This window comes from Danio rerio, chromosome 2 (assembly GCF_052040795.2).
Source record: "Danio rerio strain M-AB ecotype USA chromosome 2, GRCz13ab, whole genome shotgun sequence".
NCBI classification, from domain to species: domain Eukaryota; kingdom Metazoa; phylum Chordata; class Actinopteri; order Cypriniformes; family Danionidae; genus Danio; species Danio rerio.
In genome coordinates this window covers 25,615,001-25,630,855 of record NC_141022.1, presented here as the reverse complement: position 1 = coordinate 25,630,855, position 15,855 = coordinate 25,615,001, and the positions used below count along the sequence as shown (strand labels likewise).

General features: G+C 36.0%; 3 protein-coding genes and 1 long non-coding RNA gene across 10 annotated transcripts in view; 3 read left to right on the top strand and 1 right to left on the bottom strand.

Moving 5' to 3' along the window:
- tox (thymocyte selection-associated high mobility group box) overlaps positions 1–15,855 on the bottom strand; it is a 606,421-nt gene that overhangs the window by 219,738 nt on the left and 370,828 nt on the right. The gene's annotated exons all lie outside the window — the stretch shown is intronic.
- Positions 1–15,855, top strand: part of LOC148679736 (uncharacterized) — an 807,653-nt gene that overhangs the window by 625,358 nt on the left and 166,440 nt on the right. The window lies entirely within an intron of this gene.
- znf644a (zinc finger protein 644a) overlaps positions 1–15,855 on the top strand; it is a 398,550-nt gene that overhangs the window by 271,762 nt on the left and 110,933 nt on the right. The gene's annotated exons all lie outside the window — the stretch shown is intronic.
- fam110b (family with sequence similarity 110 member B) overlaps positions 1–15,855 on the top strand; it is an 84,361-nt gene that overhangs the window by 23,647 nt on the left and 44,859 nt on the right. The window contains exon 1 of one of the 6 annotated variants that reach the window (XM_087239961.1): positions 3,923–4,221. The gene's annotated coding sequence lies outside the window, so the exon portion shown is untranslated. 6 annotated transcript variants of the gene reach the window in all.

The following is a 15,855-nucleotide window of genomic DNA, read 5'->3' as shown; positions in this document are numbered from 1 at the left end:
ATGACTTGGTTAAAGGTCTGTTTGTTTTATTTACTCTCTTTTTGTATTATCTCTCATTTAATTATAATGTAATTTAGCATTTGAAGAGAGACGTGAATCCAGGTTTTAAGCAGTTTAAACAATATTAATAATAAAATATCTGGATGAAATGTTTCCTAGAAACATTTGATTTTGATCTTCATACAACAAAAAGAAAAACAGAAAGCGACCCTTGGGAAATTTAAGTGTGTGCATTTTAAGTAGCGCCAATAAAAGTTTAATCAGCGGTGAATTATGAACATTTGATTAATCATTGCGCACTTGAATGTGAATTATGTAAATAAGCAGAGTGCACAATAAACGTAACGCTGATTTAAAGTAATTAACTGCTGAACTCTCTGAGGTTCGTCTGACTGAAGGATTAGATTGTGACCCAAATCCTCCGTCCGGGATAAAAAAGTGCATGATTTGTGCTCATATTTAGGAAACGGACTCCTAATTACAATGAAACATACAGTACCATGGTGGTGTTCCTGGTAAGATCAGAGCCGTTCAAAAACTAATCCACCTTTTAAACCTCCTGAAGGAACTTGTGATTCCTTAACCTATTCTTTCTTAATTCAACACAAACAATAGGATTAGTCTTATACATCAGACAGAAGCACAATCGGCCTCCATTTTAGGAATACTTAAACTGTCGAGGCTTCGTCCCAAGAGGAAAAAATCTCTCATCACTCATCTGTTAGTGCTGAATGTCTTTCATAATGAATAAAAGGCCTGCAGTCTGTGCTCATGAGACTGATTTTTGCAGTGATCAACAATAAGGTTTTTATTTTTTTTATTTTTTATTTTTTTACAAAAACAAGTGCTTCTGTGAATATTGGCGGTGGTCCAAGCACGACGCTCAAACGCTGACCTATTTCATGCCGTCCAGACTCTGCTAGACTACAGGAGAGATGAATTACTGTCTCTGTTGTTGTCGTCTCATTTCAGGTGCTTATTCACTTGCTGCTGTTTGTGCTACATTTTTGGCATTATTTCTCTTTGAGCAGTGGTTGTGGCAGCTGCTTTGCATTATGTGAAATGCGCAGTATGTTGTCGATATGATGTGGACTGTTCTGTGATGAGGCTGGACTGGTAGTGACTTCTGACTTATACCCGCTGGATCTGCAGAAGCAAATACATGGTGGTGTGTCTTGTTAATGAACTCTAGAGGTTGTGTAGATGCTTAAATCACTCAGATGGCTTGAGTCCATTCTAAAATTGTACACAAGCCCCTAAAATTGGTACTAGTGGTCGTATATTAGCATGTAGTCCAAATACCATCCAGTTCTTTCTGGCAGCATCAGTGGAAATGCAGATGTTGTTTGTGTACTCACAAACAGATGTGTGTTTTTCTATTGTTTCTGGGGTTTTGTGAACTTTGTGTTTATATTCAGATAATTAGGTACTCTATTCCCTGCCCTTAAGGGGGACATATTAGTTCCCTCCTAATATGAAAATTGCCATCATTTCCTTTTTACTGTTTTAAACAGCTTACTTTTCTCCTTCTATACAAATCAACAAAGGAAAAAATTAAAAAGGTTATTTGAGGAATGTCCAGTGAATCCTGACTCACAGTTATGACTAATGTGTAGTAAACCACCGATGAGTTGGAAAAAGCAGATATGACTTTTCCCAATCAGATTTAGTGGAAAAATAATACACCATTCCAAGCTACACACTAAAACTTTTTATTTAATGAGCAAAATTTAAATCATGAATTTTTACAGACTGAATGACTGACAGAGAGACAGAGCGATGGATAGAAGATAAAAATATACAGACAAAATCACTGTAAAATATTTATGACCAAGTCCTAATAATAAACATTTTATGTTACTTTGAAAAACTTATTGTAAAAAGCTAATCAGGCTTTAACTACATTTTTACATTTTTTTTGCAAGTTTTATGTTTTACAGTACAAGGTAGGACATATCAATCTTTTTTTTTTTACCAAATCTTTTACATTATCTAACCTTTTTAAAAAACAATAGAGTTTTGTCAAAAGATGGAATGTATTTTTACTTTATTGAACTGTTTATCCCTATAGTCCACTATGTGCCATTTATCAGAAAAAAAGTAACTGGCACAAGGCATGTATGGTGCAATTTGTTGCTATTTTCAGACCAGCGTAACGGTAGTTCATGTTTTGCACCATGTTGTTTGAATAGCAAATTAGTTTGCGCCACTTTGTGGAGTCATGGTCTATAAAGGAGGTGTGTTAAGGTGTATTACGCCCCATGTCTAGGGGAAACAACATGGACATAATAAACGAAGAAAACAAATGTGTTGTGGTGGTGGTTTCCCAAACAAAACAAATAAAAAAAAACCTTAATGCATAAGATTCCCTTCGGTCGACAACCAAACTTAGACACTCAGTTGAGAGTATATGAATAGATTTATTATAGAAAAATGTAGTAAATATAAATGAGCATCTCTTCAGGGTGACCACAGGCCAAAATAACAAACAAAAGAATCTATAAAGTAAATGCACTAAATTACCTATTACTATTTAAAGAAAAATACAGAAAGCTTACCTTACTCCCTAAACATAAACATAGTCAAAAGTAATCAAATAGGCAGGCCACCCCTACACACTCAAACTCTCAAAATAACTTAACCCATGAACATTAGTACACTATTGATTGTTGGTCGTCGGCCAGAGGGGTAAGAGAAATCCAGGAGCTCCATTCCCAGCACCGAACGCAGCACAAATGAGCTCACCGAACCCTGCCGGAAGCTCCTTTTTGTACAGGCCTCCAAGACCAGCAGCCAATCAGAAAACGGGATCACGCCGGTATGGGAGCCTATGGGATAACAGAAAGACAACAAGAAGGCAGGAGAAAGAAAAAGACCTGCAATTCCCAATAATAAATAAATAAATAAACTTCAGTCATAACAAGGTGCATTGTTGGCTCGTTGCTATTTTGAAGAATTAAAATTGACCGTACCATATTTATATAGTTAGATTTGTCCACCTGTCGGAGTTATGGAGACCTATGCATCACTTTATGGGACATAAGAATAGGAAGCATGTTTGGATAGAACTTAATTTGGAAATCGTTTTGAAAGAAATCTTTGTGCTTAACAAACAAAATTAAATATGTAGGCTAATGAATGTATTTAATATAGTGCGAACAACACTGTGTCCTTATCCATGAAAGTAAAGAAGGAAAGAGTTAAATAAAGTAAAGAGGCCGAATGGAAGAGACTCGTTCTTTATCCTCGCTGCAGATGGTATGTCTAACTGTTTTCTCGCTAGTAAAGTGGATTCGGACACGCCTTAATGCTTTTACGCCCTCTGCTATAGACTTTGCACCTAGATTGTTAAAATAAAGGCCAAAATGTTCGAAATGCATGAGGATAAGGATATGCTGATACGTATATTTTTAGGTGAACAGTCCATTTTAACAAACTTTTTTTATTGAATTTTCATTCAGCATTTTTTCGATTTTTATTTTTTAATAAAAAAAAATGTAATAATTTTTTTAAATATTAGAAATCAGTCAAATGAGTTGTAACATGTTGATTCTTGTAGGTTTTACTGTTCTTGTTCTAGTCATTAGGCTGACCTCATGAACAGATATGGAAACAATATTAATCAATATGAAGCTTGCTTAGTTTTGTTTCACTAATAATGACCCCTTCGATAGTAGTTTTCTGCCACAAAATGGCCATATTGTTGGTTCTCTGCTCTGCTCTCAGTGTGACTCACTAACTGTTGTAAAACATTACATGTGAATCATTGTCTCTTATGCCAACATTTTTCTGTTTTTTTTTCTCTTTACAAACATACTCCGTTCAGTGCATCTGCTTATATAATACTGTAAATCCCGGGATTTGTTTAACGCTTCATCTCAACCTGATGTTAGTGTATCGTTCCTCTCATTGGCCAGCACTCATTACAGCTTGGCTCAAGGTCGTGTGTGTGTCCAGTTTTTTCTCTGCTGAACTTTCAGTAGGCAGTGAGAGCGATGACACTCTAATCCCATTGAAATCTGTCCTACAATCTCCACTGATGCGATTAAGATGTTTCTCAATTTTTTTATGTGGCAGGTGCTTCTTCTGAGCAACACTTAGGACAAATACGTGACCCATACATGGTCACACAGCAACATTATGCACTTTAAAAAAAACCTTCGCCATCATCAACATGTTCTGTACATTGAAGATTAAAGTTCTCCCACTTAAGGAAAGAGGGTAAGCAGTTCAATGTTGACCTGTGATTAAGGAAGTATGTCAGACTGTATTAGACTAATAGAAGCTGAATGCTGTCCTGGCTAGTGTATCCCGTCGGTTGTAAGGTTTCGTTTAGTTTGAAGGACGTCTCGATTCTGCTGCCATCGTTAAGGGACTCGGAAGTATGTCGAAAGATGTGTACTGTGATTCTTTGCTTCCTTATTCGCCAACTTTGGAAATGTGTCATTTCTGTGTGGATTTCAAAGGAAACTTCGATGCGTGAGTAGCTTTCTGATGCCTTGACAATGACTGTGTGTTCAGTACTGGAGCAGTCGTGTTACAAATTAGGGCTTGGCGATATGACAAAAATTTCATATCACGATATAAATAATTTCACACCCTTATATATATATATATATATATATATATATATATATATATATATATATATATATATATATATATATATAATGTGTATATATATATAATGTGTATATATACTGTATATATATATAGTTATAAGTGATAATAATGATAATATGGTACCGTTTCTGTAAATTAAGTCAATTAATAGGTATATATATTGACCACGTGTAAAAGACACATTCTTTATTCATATTTGATCATATTTCTCACTTTATTTAGAACTTCAGGCCAAATGTTTGATTAAAAATAAAGAAATCTAAGATAAATGTATTGTTGTTTAGCATTAGCATAACACTTAAAAAAAAGATTACAGGTTTAACATAAAAATAAAGAAACATTGCTAATCATTATATTTTCAACATTGCACATTTCTTAAAATGTTGTTATTCATGTTTTTTCCCTGCATCACCATAATGCCGTGTTCTTTCATATAAACCATGAAATGGTTTTACTGTAAAAAATGTATTTTGTGAAACCACAAAGTAAATGATAGAGCATAATATGAAATGACAGACTTTTAATTTTGTCCATACAATAGATATCATCATATTGCGCTGCCCTATTACAATGCAATGTAGACTTCTCAAAACTAGTTGCCATTTAGTCATTGAAGTTGAGCCTAAATTAAAGCAGTTGAGCATTAAATATTAAAGTCTGATTTGGGCTTTTGTGATTCAGGGGTGGGTAGATACCTGCGTTATTGTCTGTCTGGATGGATGACTGCCAGAATTAATCTCTTTATAAATGACCATGAGAGGATTATTCAGATTCAGACCCTTTCCTTGTGGAGTGCAATAAATCACCTCAGCAAGCGATAGGAGTTTAAAATTGAACGGACCCCAATGATGAAATGCAAAGTCCTTTAATGATGTATTGGAGCTTTCTTGGATCTAATTAACAACTTCTGGTTGGGGGAATGAATATATTGCTGGATTGCTTGATGTATATTGCAGCTAGGGCCAGTCTCAGTGCTTTTTTCCCCCCTCTGAATCTATTATTAGTTATATTAATTGAACAATACATTAAAAATGGCAATTATATGCGTTGACTTGAATGCACACGTTTTTCATTGAGCACACTTTTATTTTGGAAACTTTTTATTCAAGATTTTTCAGTATTTTTCTCTGTTTTCGTCATACACTCAAATTTTAAACCACATTATTATGGTGCTTTAACTTTGAATTAAAATGTTCCTATTTTATTTTTGTCTGTTTCATTCATTTAAGTTGAGATGACTAGAAAAGTTTTAGTTCAACAAAAAAAAAAAAAAAGAATCGATTTACTGTCATATACGGTTGAAATTCTGTGTTCCATACAGTCGAAAAGTGTTGAGACAACAGGAAGGAATTAAGTTCCTATTTTACCTTACCTTATTTACTTAAGATAAGTCCTTGTGTCACTAGAATGTGTCTGAAAAGTTTCTGCTCTATACCATTCTAAAACAGATGATTTATTATACCTTTCAGAACATTGGAATTTTTCTGCTCTGAGTACACTGTAGCTGTTTTTGTTGCCTGCACCTTTAATACTAGTTCTCCCCGTCTACTGTTCCCACGTGCCTGTCAGAGTGTACCTCAATCTCTGCCTTGGCTGCACCATATAAACAGCACAGTGAAAAACATGAGGGAAGCAGATCTCATGCAACATTTGTGAGAAGCTTTCTCAATGATTATTTGATGTATTTGTTGTGGAGTTAATTAGTCGATGAGAACGATGAGTCACACACAATGTCGTTACAAAGTTCACGCGCACACACACACACACAAACACACACAAACACACACACACACACACACACACACAAACACACACACAGCACATGTGTTTAACTTTGCACTGTTTTCGCGCACAAATGTGACAGGATGCATGTTAAAATACACTGCTGTATCTGTTATGTTAATGTACAAAATAAACCTCATTTAACGTCCACAAACTGGGACTAAATCGTCTTCTGTTATAATTGTACTGACATGCGGCTGTGGTGATAAAGACAGTAAAATCACTTTTTAAAACACATTTTAAACTTATTCTTGATCACATTTGATAATTAATGATCACAGAGATCTGAACAGATCTTTTAATCTCAGTTGCTTTGTGCATGTCTTGTGTTGTTGATATGATTATATGCGTTACTAGAGACATGTTAATATGCAGCTATCAATCAATTCGGTGGGCGAGGAAACCGCACTCCTACGTCACGTTGCAGTGGGCCTCAAAATGGGAGGGATTTGGATTCTATTTTCACGTCAGGAAATAAAACAAGAGACCTATTGTCTTTATATCACATATTGTGATATATTGTATTATATTGGACAGTGTGATTAGTCAGTTCTAGGTCTCGGATGAGCAGTTTTTGATGAATTTGTCTGCTGGAAAAATTTGTCTGGTAGATTTTACCGGGTGTGTTTTAAAAAATGCACCTTAATACAGTTGAGTCTAGATAGTTTCCTTAATAATAAATGCTTCATGATGTGGTGGAAACTTTGAAACCGCGTCAAACACATGAACAACAAACTGGATGTTCTTTCTAACTGGAAAGTATATTCCCATGCACAAAAGCTTGCTGTACTCTCAGCATGCTAACTCGGTGTTCGAGAAGCAGGACTTGGAAAAAGGTGAAACTGCGCTTATGGAGGGATTAAGAGCTCTGACTCACAGTGGCCTTTCTGTGAGCCAAACCTCCCCCATAGTGTGATACCATGCTGGAAACACTCATGCTGTCAATGGCACTTTTTTATTTTATATATATATTTTTACATGTTATTCAACTCTAGTGTCAGATCAGTTACATTTCAGTCACATTTAGTTGCTACTTGTTTAGCAGGCTAATAACAGTCAATGATCATGTACACAGTTAGCTCCAAAATGTCCTTTTTATCATGTATGCAGATACAATGTCACATAATAAATTCGTACTTTGACTGAATGAGCACACTTAGCCAGTCAACACCCTTTTAAAGGACCTGTGCTATTTTGCTTGGGTGAAGAATGGAGCTTTGGTTGGCTAGCATGGTTGAGTTAGCCCATGCTGATAGATGCTGTAGCTATACCATCTGGACCCAAAAAGCATGTTTTTCCACTGACAGCTATATAAAAGAGCTTTGACATTTTCTTAGCAACCTATAAATTATAAATAAACTGCATGTGAAAATTGTTTTATTTGACCATTTTCTGCTGAAGTTTCTGTTAAATTTTGTGTCATGGTAGACGCTAGAAACCTAATGAAGTTAGCTGTAATTCCAACAGATGGCTTCATTGGCGTTATTATGTTCAGTAATTGCTGCTCAATAACATAAGATACCACCTACTCACAATTTCAGTATTTTTCTTTTTTTATTGTCTGTCAATCAAGGCTCTTGACTTCTTACACTTAAGGCGTGAAGTATTTTCTTAAGCCACATCAGCTCATGCTTAACCTCCTAAGATTGAAGTCCTAGAGTGACCCAATGATACTTTTATCCAGTTATTGTAGACCTATTTGGACTTGACAACCAAATTAGACCCCCTTCTCTGCAAAATCCCTTTCTCTGAAGACATGCTAGCTAAACTCTTCAAACTGACTGTTGTTAACAGAGCACCTCACACATCTGATTGGCTAAACAGTGAGCAAATTGTTTCTGATGTAATTAATATTATGCTTTATGCATTGGTGAAATGTATCTTTTTATTTTAAATTTTATTGACAATTAAAGGAACAAGCCACTTTTTTGAAAATACACTCGTTTTATAACTTGCCTATAGTTAAACCATTTTTGAATCCATTCAGCTGATCTTTTAGTCTGGCGGGAGCACTTTTAGCTTAGCTTAGCATAGATTATTGAATCGGATTAGACCATTAGCATATCGCTGAAATATTTCCCGATAATTATTATATTTAAAGAACTCTTGACTCTTCTGTAAATTTGCTGTGTACTAAAAATTACAATAGCTATGTTTCCATCCACACCATTTTGGATATGCGCATAGAAAAATGATTGATGGAAATGGCATGCAACGCATGCATTTTGAAAATGCGCATAAAAAAACACATGCTCATAACTGAGTAGGATAAACTTTTTATTTGATAAGAAAAGATGTGCATAAATTATAATGAAAACAGTTTTACTGAACAAATTTAAGTATGTGCATTTAAATAATGTGATTTTTTAATTTTTTTTTATAAGAGATCATGTGATGATAAAAATACATGTGAATAAACAAACCAGTAGGCTGAGCACATTGTAAAACATCTGAAACATAGTTTTGTTTCATTCTAAAACGCCATTTCAGTATTAGTGTTACTATATTATTAATTATCTCCAGAAAAGTCAAGAGCCTATGTGCTCTGCATCTCACGCCTTTAAATGCCACCATATGTTCATTGTGTGTCATCTTCTGAGGCGCAAGTCATTTATTATATGAAGAAAAGATTCACTCAGCTTTTCTTACTGCAGCAAATTACTTTTGATAATGGGTGCCAGTTAATCAGGAAGTGACGATTTTGTTTCTAATATTTCTGTTTTATGCACGAATTGCATTTTTGAGCTTCATAGCTAGTGAAGAGATGCTATTTTCTCTGGTAATATGGCTAGGAACCATACTCTAATTCCAGCGTAATAATCAAGGAACTTTACTTCCGTATCATGGCAGCAGTTGTCGCAATGATATTACAAGGGTGGTCTAATGCATCACGTTCGATTTACTTTCATAGTGTAAATGTGCATGTAGTTGGCTGCAAAATACATGTACTGTATGCTGCATTTATTCATTCATCAGACACTTTTATACAAAGTGACTTGCGAATGAGGATAAAAAAAGCACTTCAAATCACCAGTGAGCAGTAATGTATAGATGTCATGTTTTACAGTTTTTATTAGTATTATTGAGTCCTGGTATCTGAGTGTCTGTTGAAAGGTGTCTGCATATGGGAAGCAAAAAGAGTGTGTCTCCTACAGGTGGTTTGTCAAGCCCACTCTCATGAAGTGCAGAAAGAAATAGACTTATTTTTTTCCCCCAGAAACATGGAGTGTTTATAAGAAAGTGTCTGGTACAAATGAATTACTGTAGAGAGTGCTATTGTTTTACAATTAAACAATTTAATTAAAATGGCCACCAACTAGTCTAATTCTTAAACAATATAACACATGTTGCTAGTCAGATTTAAACTGCCATTTGAAATTGTAACTTATGTAAGTTCAAAATATTTAAGGCACACTGTTCTTTCAGTCCTAGATCTAACACATGAGATTGATTCAATAAATATAATACACTTTAACTTACCTCTCCACAGTATAAAGCCAGCAGCTAGCTCTCTGCAACTCTCACATGGCCCACTGAAGCTAAGCAGGGCTTTCACCAGTACATGGATGGGAGACCACATAGGAAAGCTAGGTTGCTGCCAGAGGCGTTGTTAATGAGACCAGCAGGGGGGGCTCAACCTGTGGTCTGTGTGGGTCCTAATAACCCAGTATATTGATGGGGACTCTATACTGCTTAATGAGCACTGTCTTTCGGATGAAATGTAAAACCTAACTCTTTGTGGTCGTTAAAAATCCCAGGATGTCCTTTGAAAAAAAGTTAGGGTTCAACCCCAGCATCCTGGCCATTTTTCCCACTTGCTTTTGTCCATCACAACCTCCTAACCGTCCACATGTCATAATTGGCTTCATCGCTCTGTTTCCACTTCACCAATCAGCTGGTGTGTGTTGAACATTCTGGTGCAATATGGCTGCCGTCGCGTCATCCATGTGGATGAAGAGATTCCCCACAAAAATGAGTAAAGCGCCTTGAGTGTCCAGAAAAATGCTATATAAATGTAAGGAATTATTATTATTAATTATAATACATCGTCAAAGATTTAAAATATACTGTACCTTGACTGTGTAAAAATATGGGCACTGAAACACAGACAATTAAGCAAAGATCTGTTGCACAATAGTGTCCTCATGTTAATGTTATGAATGTGACCACTTAGTGCACATCTTGCTCTTATTGTTTCATTTCCAAAGTGATTCTAGGACTGTTTGAAGCAAGTTTTTGAGTTGACCCCTATAGTAACTGAAAACATTTCTAGTTAACATCCAAAATGCTGCTATAAAAAAAAAAGATGTTAGCTCTTTATTGTGAAGGTCCCTTTTAGACACTTTGAACTAAGTGACATAAATATCGACAACCATAGTCATGATTATAGCATCAGTTGACTGTCAGCTGGATATTAAATAACATTTGTTTTGATGGTCATCTAACAGACATCATGCTGGTTATAAGCATCTTTGTAAGTGCCTCATTCAGCATCATCTTTCTGCTGCCCCTAACCTAATACATGTGTCCATTGCATATTCACATGCTTTTTCAGCGGTCTGATTACAAGTGGTCAGCCAAGATGCTGTACTGTTCCCTACTTGTAGCATGCATTCAGATGCGTCTCTTGTGCCCATTTGTGTTCGGATTTCATCACCCTTTCTTTTAATTTCATCATGCTCCACATCACGTTTGTGGGAGAGCTCAGCGTGATGCGCACGTACGCCTGAGTGAACAATCCCATGTTACATGACTTTCTGAGAAGGATAGAAAGAGGATGCAAAAGTTGTTATATGGTATTATTTTAAAAAGTATCATTTTGGCTTTAAACTGGGTTTTGTTGCAGTGTAAAAAAAGTGAAAGCTCTTTTTTTTTTTTTTTGATGTGCTGTCTCACCACATGTCTCATAATGATCCTGTTTGGTCAGTAGGTGGAGAGTGGGTGGTCTTCAATGGCTTTTTAATGAATTCAGCCACTTAAGCGTTTCTACCACAACTGTTTACACTATCAGATATGATGCATTTTCAACAACCTCGAAATCTGGTCAGAAGTGAATCAGTTCACTTTTAGTGAGCTTTCACATCTTGTTCATTTGGAGTGTTTGTTTTGAAAGCTGGTGCGTTTTTTACCCTCAGCTTGATTCTTTTAGGCATATTTTAACACTACAATCGCATTCTGATCATAATGTGGTCTCTGTTCATATCATGAAAAAATTTAAATTGATTTGTTTGTTGTGAGAAGACATCTGACACAACCAACCAATAAACCAGGCTTTATTATGATGTTAGACTTTACTATGTGTAACATTTTAGATTTTATGAAAAAAAGCTTATTTTAAAACAACTGTCTAAAACTTTTAGAATCACATGCTAAAAAGTGATAATTGAATAATAAAACTTAAAAAAAGCCTCTAAAAGCCTGAGGAGATAAAAGGCTCAATGTTGAAAAATCTGACTTATGATATATGATATAGATTGTGATATGAAAACCATCTTGCCAGATAACACGAGGAGCACTTTGTGAAGTATCAATTATTTTATAATGACTGGGGTGATTTTATTGCAAGGGTGAACATCAAGAATGAATTAAACATTGGATACAAACAAGGTTTGAAACTTTTTTTAAATATAGATCAAATTAAAGTTGTAAACCTTATTGTTATAATCACCAGCAATCTAGCGACTGCAGATCATTGGTAAACATGCAGATTGCTAAAGGACTACAAATCCGCCTATATATGGACTACAAGTTCCAGTCATGCACCGGTTATATGCACCTGTTCCTCATTTGGTAGATTACACACTCTCATGGCTGGAAGCTGCTCATGAGCTGATTACAAGGACTATTTAAACAGCAAACACACACACACTCACACATCAGGGCTGAGTCTTGTTATACTGTTTTTGAACATTACGACGTGCCTTGCTTTGTCGTGTTTTGACCCTTGCCTTGTTTGCTTGTTTATTCCTGTCTGCTGCCTGCCTTTTGACCATCCGCCTGTTTATGACCATGTTTCTGGATTGCCTGTATACATCTGTTTGTTCCTGTATTGACTATTGCTTGTCTGACCATTCTGTTGAATAAATCCTGCATTTGGATCCGCAGTACCTTGTCAGCGTCCCCTGCACGTTACAATTAGAGATTTGTGATTATTCTTTAAACTTGTTTGAAATGTTTCAGGCCCTAAAAACATACAAAGGATAAACTTTGACTCTATAGTTGAACTTTTAAGTTAATCCACTAATCGTATTTGTGCTGAACTGACGTGATAGTTCAACTATAAACCCTCTTTGACTTTGGACCTTATTTTGAAGTGACTATTGAGGATGTGCACATCATGATGTTGATGTTGAAATGAAATTTTGCAGCCCTATTTCCCTTTGAAAGTGAGCCCAAACAAGAGGAGATTACAGCAATGAAACAGTTACTCAAGACCGCAAGTACGGCGGACGCGTGAAACTTCCCGGATGTGTTCTTGATATCGAGGACGCAACGATGCAGACTTGAGCACCGAACTCGCTCTGGAAGTCCCAGAAGTCATTGCGACTGGAGGTGGGAAGCGCAGCATTTAATTTAGATTTATTATTAAAATTCAGAGATATCGCTTATTTACCTCAGGAGTTTCCCTAAATGAAATGGTGAAAGTAAACATTAACATGAATATCTTAAAAAAAGGAATAAACACATTAAGGGTGTTTGTTTGCTGAAATTCGTATTAAAATTTGTTTTATTTATATTGTGCAGAGTATATTTATAATGTTTTTATGCAAAGTATATATTTTGAAGAGAAGGGAAAACACTAAATTGTTGTATGAGTGCTGTAATGTTTAAATTAAATGATTTCCATTTCAAACGAGTAAAGGTCACGTGACCATCAGGAAGAACGCAGCATCCCATTTCTCAAAGGACGCATTCTCTGTCCTCGCGGCCTCCCGAGTTTGTTCTTCTGAGGACACCTGGCAAGACCGGTCTCCACAAGAACGCAAGTCCGTTCTCTGCGTTCTTGCAATTGAGAAACAGCCAAGGTGTCATACCTGTATTTAGTTTCATCCACTTATGATTGGATTGAAAAAGACACCTCTAAATACCAGATGTAAACAAGACTTAACAGTCTACTAGTCCTGTAATATTTCAATAGAAGTTAACAAAGTTACTTTTAATTATTACACCACTTTCTGGAATATTTGATGATGGTTGGTTCATAATGACATTTCAAAGTATGCTGTTTTCAGATAATAACCAGTCAATAACATTGGAATATCTAGTTATAACAAGTCTTTTTGACTATTTATCTGCCATTCTGCTTTTACTTAACTGCTTGGCTCCCTTTTGCGATTGAATAATTTTAAGTTCAGGGTGGATCTCCCTGATCAGGCTTCACTGCATTTCAAACTAGCCATAATAAGGCTGATTTATACTTCTGCATTGAGTGATCGCCGCACCCCATGGCGCATGCCTTGCACATATGCCATTGTGAACATTTAAACTTTGTCTTTTATGTTCTGTCTTTGCTGCTCTACATGAACGGTTCCAAAAGCTAGTACACAGTGGGGTTTCTACACTCTACTGTGCTGAGTTTCTTTGCCAGTGTTTTGAGTTTAAGCCAGAAATACATGCAATGCTGCTGTAGAAGCACCTCAAACTGACACTCATTTAGAAAAGAGAGAAGTGGGAACTGACAAACGTTGTTCAGTTTTAATTATAAAGTAAATAAAAAACTCAATGGGATTCGACACTTGTTAAACACTCACACAACCCACCTCGCTTCGCTCCCATTATATCATCACTATCTCCAAGCTGACCAATCATAGATCTTGTGCTTTACGTTGCTGTGCCATGTAGTACACTACCTGACAAAAGTCTTCAATCCCAGTTGTAAGAGCAACAAATAATAACTTGACTTCTAGTTGACCATTTGTAAATGAAGGTGGACTTTTCAGATGAATCATCTGTTGAGCTGCATCCCAATCATCACAAATACCGCAGAAGACCTATTGGAACCCACATGAAGCCAAGATTCTCACAGAATCTGTCAAGTTTGGTGAAGGAAAATCATGGTTTGGGGTTACATTGTGTGGTGGCTTGCAAAAGATCTACAGAGTGGATGACAACATCAACAGCCTGAGGTATCAAGACATTTGTGCTGCCTATTACATTACAAAGCACAGGAGAGGGCAAATTGTTCAGCAGGATAGCGCTCCAAGCTCATGGGCATCATACAAAATATTAATTGTTTTTCCACTGTTCCATGACTTTATATTTTATACTGTACATTATTTCTGTTAAGTGAAAAGACATTTGTCTAAGCAAAGTCAGACTTTACTGTCCTTATTAAAGAATTAAAAATCAAGGCATGATCATATTTAATTTTGGTAAAATAAGCATAATCTAGAGGCCTTTCATATAAGACATTTCTGATACCAAATGATCAACTAGCAGTCAAGTTATTATTTGTTGTCACTAAAACTGATAGGCGACTAGATTTTTATCAGGTAGTGTACATTTTTTTGAAAGGTGTATATCAGGGTTTGGTTTAGGGTATGTGAAGGCTACACGTCAACACACTCAATGCAGAAGTATAAATTATCCATTATTTTGTAGGTATGGTATGCGTCAAAATGTTGTGAAGTAGACAGCCAAATGGATCGATCACGTATCACATCTTTTGCAAACTCAAGTTCATTATTTCAAATGTAGACACACATTTTTTGCAGTCTACAAGAGATTTGCACTTTCTGCATGTTTAGACTTAAAATGTACAATGTCGTCAACAACAATTAAGGACATACAGCAGATTCCGTTCTCGCTTTTTGGCATGTAGCAGTTTGTCAAGACGATGTCAAGTTTTGTTTGAGCGTGGTTCGCTGCTGCACGCAATCATTGTATTATTAAAACGTTGTCGTGTTTTGGCTGTTCATTTCCAAATGGCACTTCCTGTGTTGTCATTCCCTTATCTTATAGCACGTGCTAGTTATTGTTTTCTGTAAATCAGTTGTGTTCAGCAGCGAGTCTATCTCCACTCTTTTCTACCATACTCTTGTGCTAGGTACTCTTAAAAAAATGGTGTCAAAAAGTGACACTGTTTGCTATTTTGGTTCATTTCATGGAATTAAGTGCGTATTTTACTCCAGACTGTGCTTTTTAGTGAAAACAGGCCATTAGTCTAGGCATGGAACGATAACCGCTTTCAAGGTTTACCATGGTTTGGAAAAGTCAAGGTTTAAGACCCATGTTATGGGTTTTTGAAAATGCCCTTCCATGTAGTGTGTAACACAGCTGTAAGTGAAGTGAAATATTCATCTAAGGCTTAAATCTGTTAGTGTACAGAGTTAACTCATAGTGCTTTAAACGAGTGTTTACGAGTCCCGTGAAGTAGTTGGAAACTGTTGTTTTGTGTGTACCTTATGATTAAAGTTGTTGCACGTCTGCCGATTCCCGCCTCTGAATGAG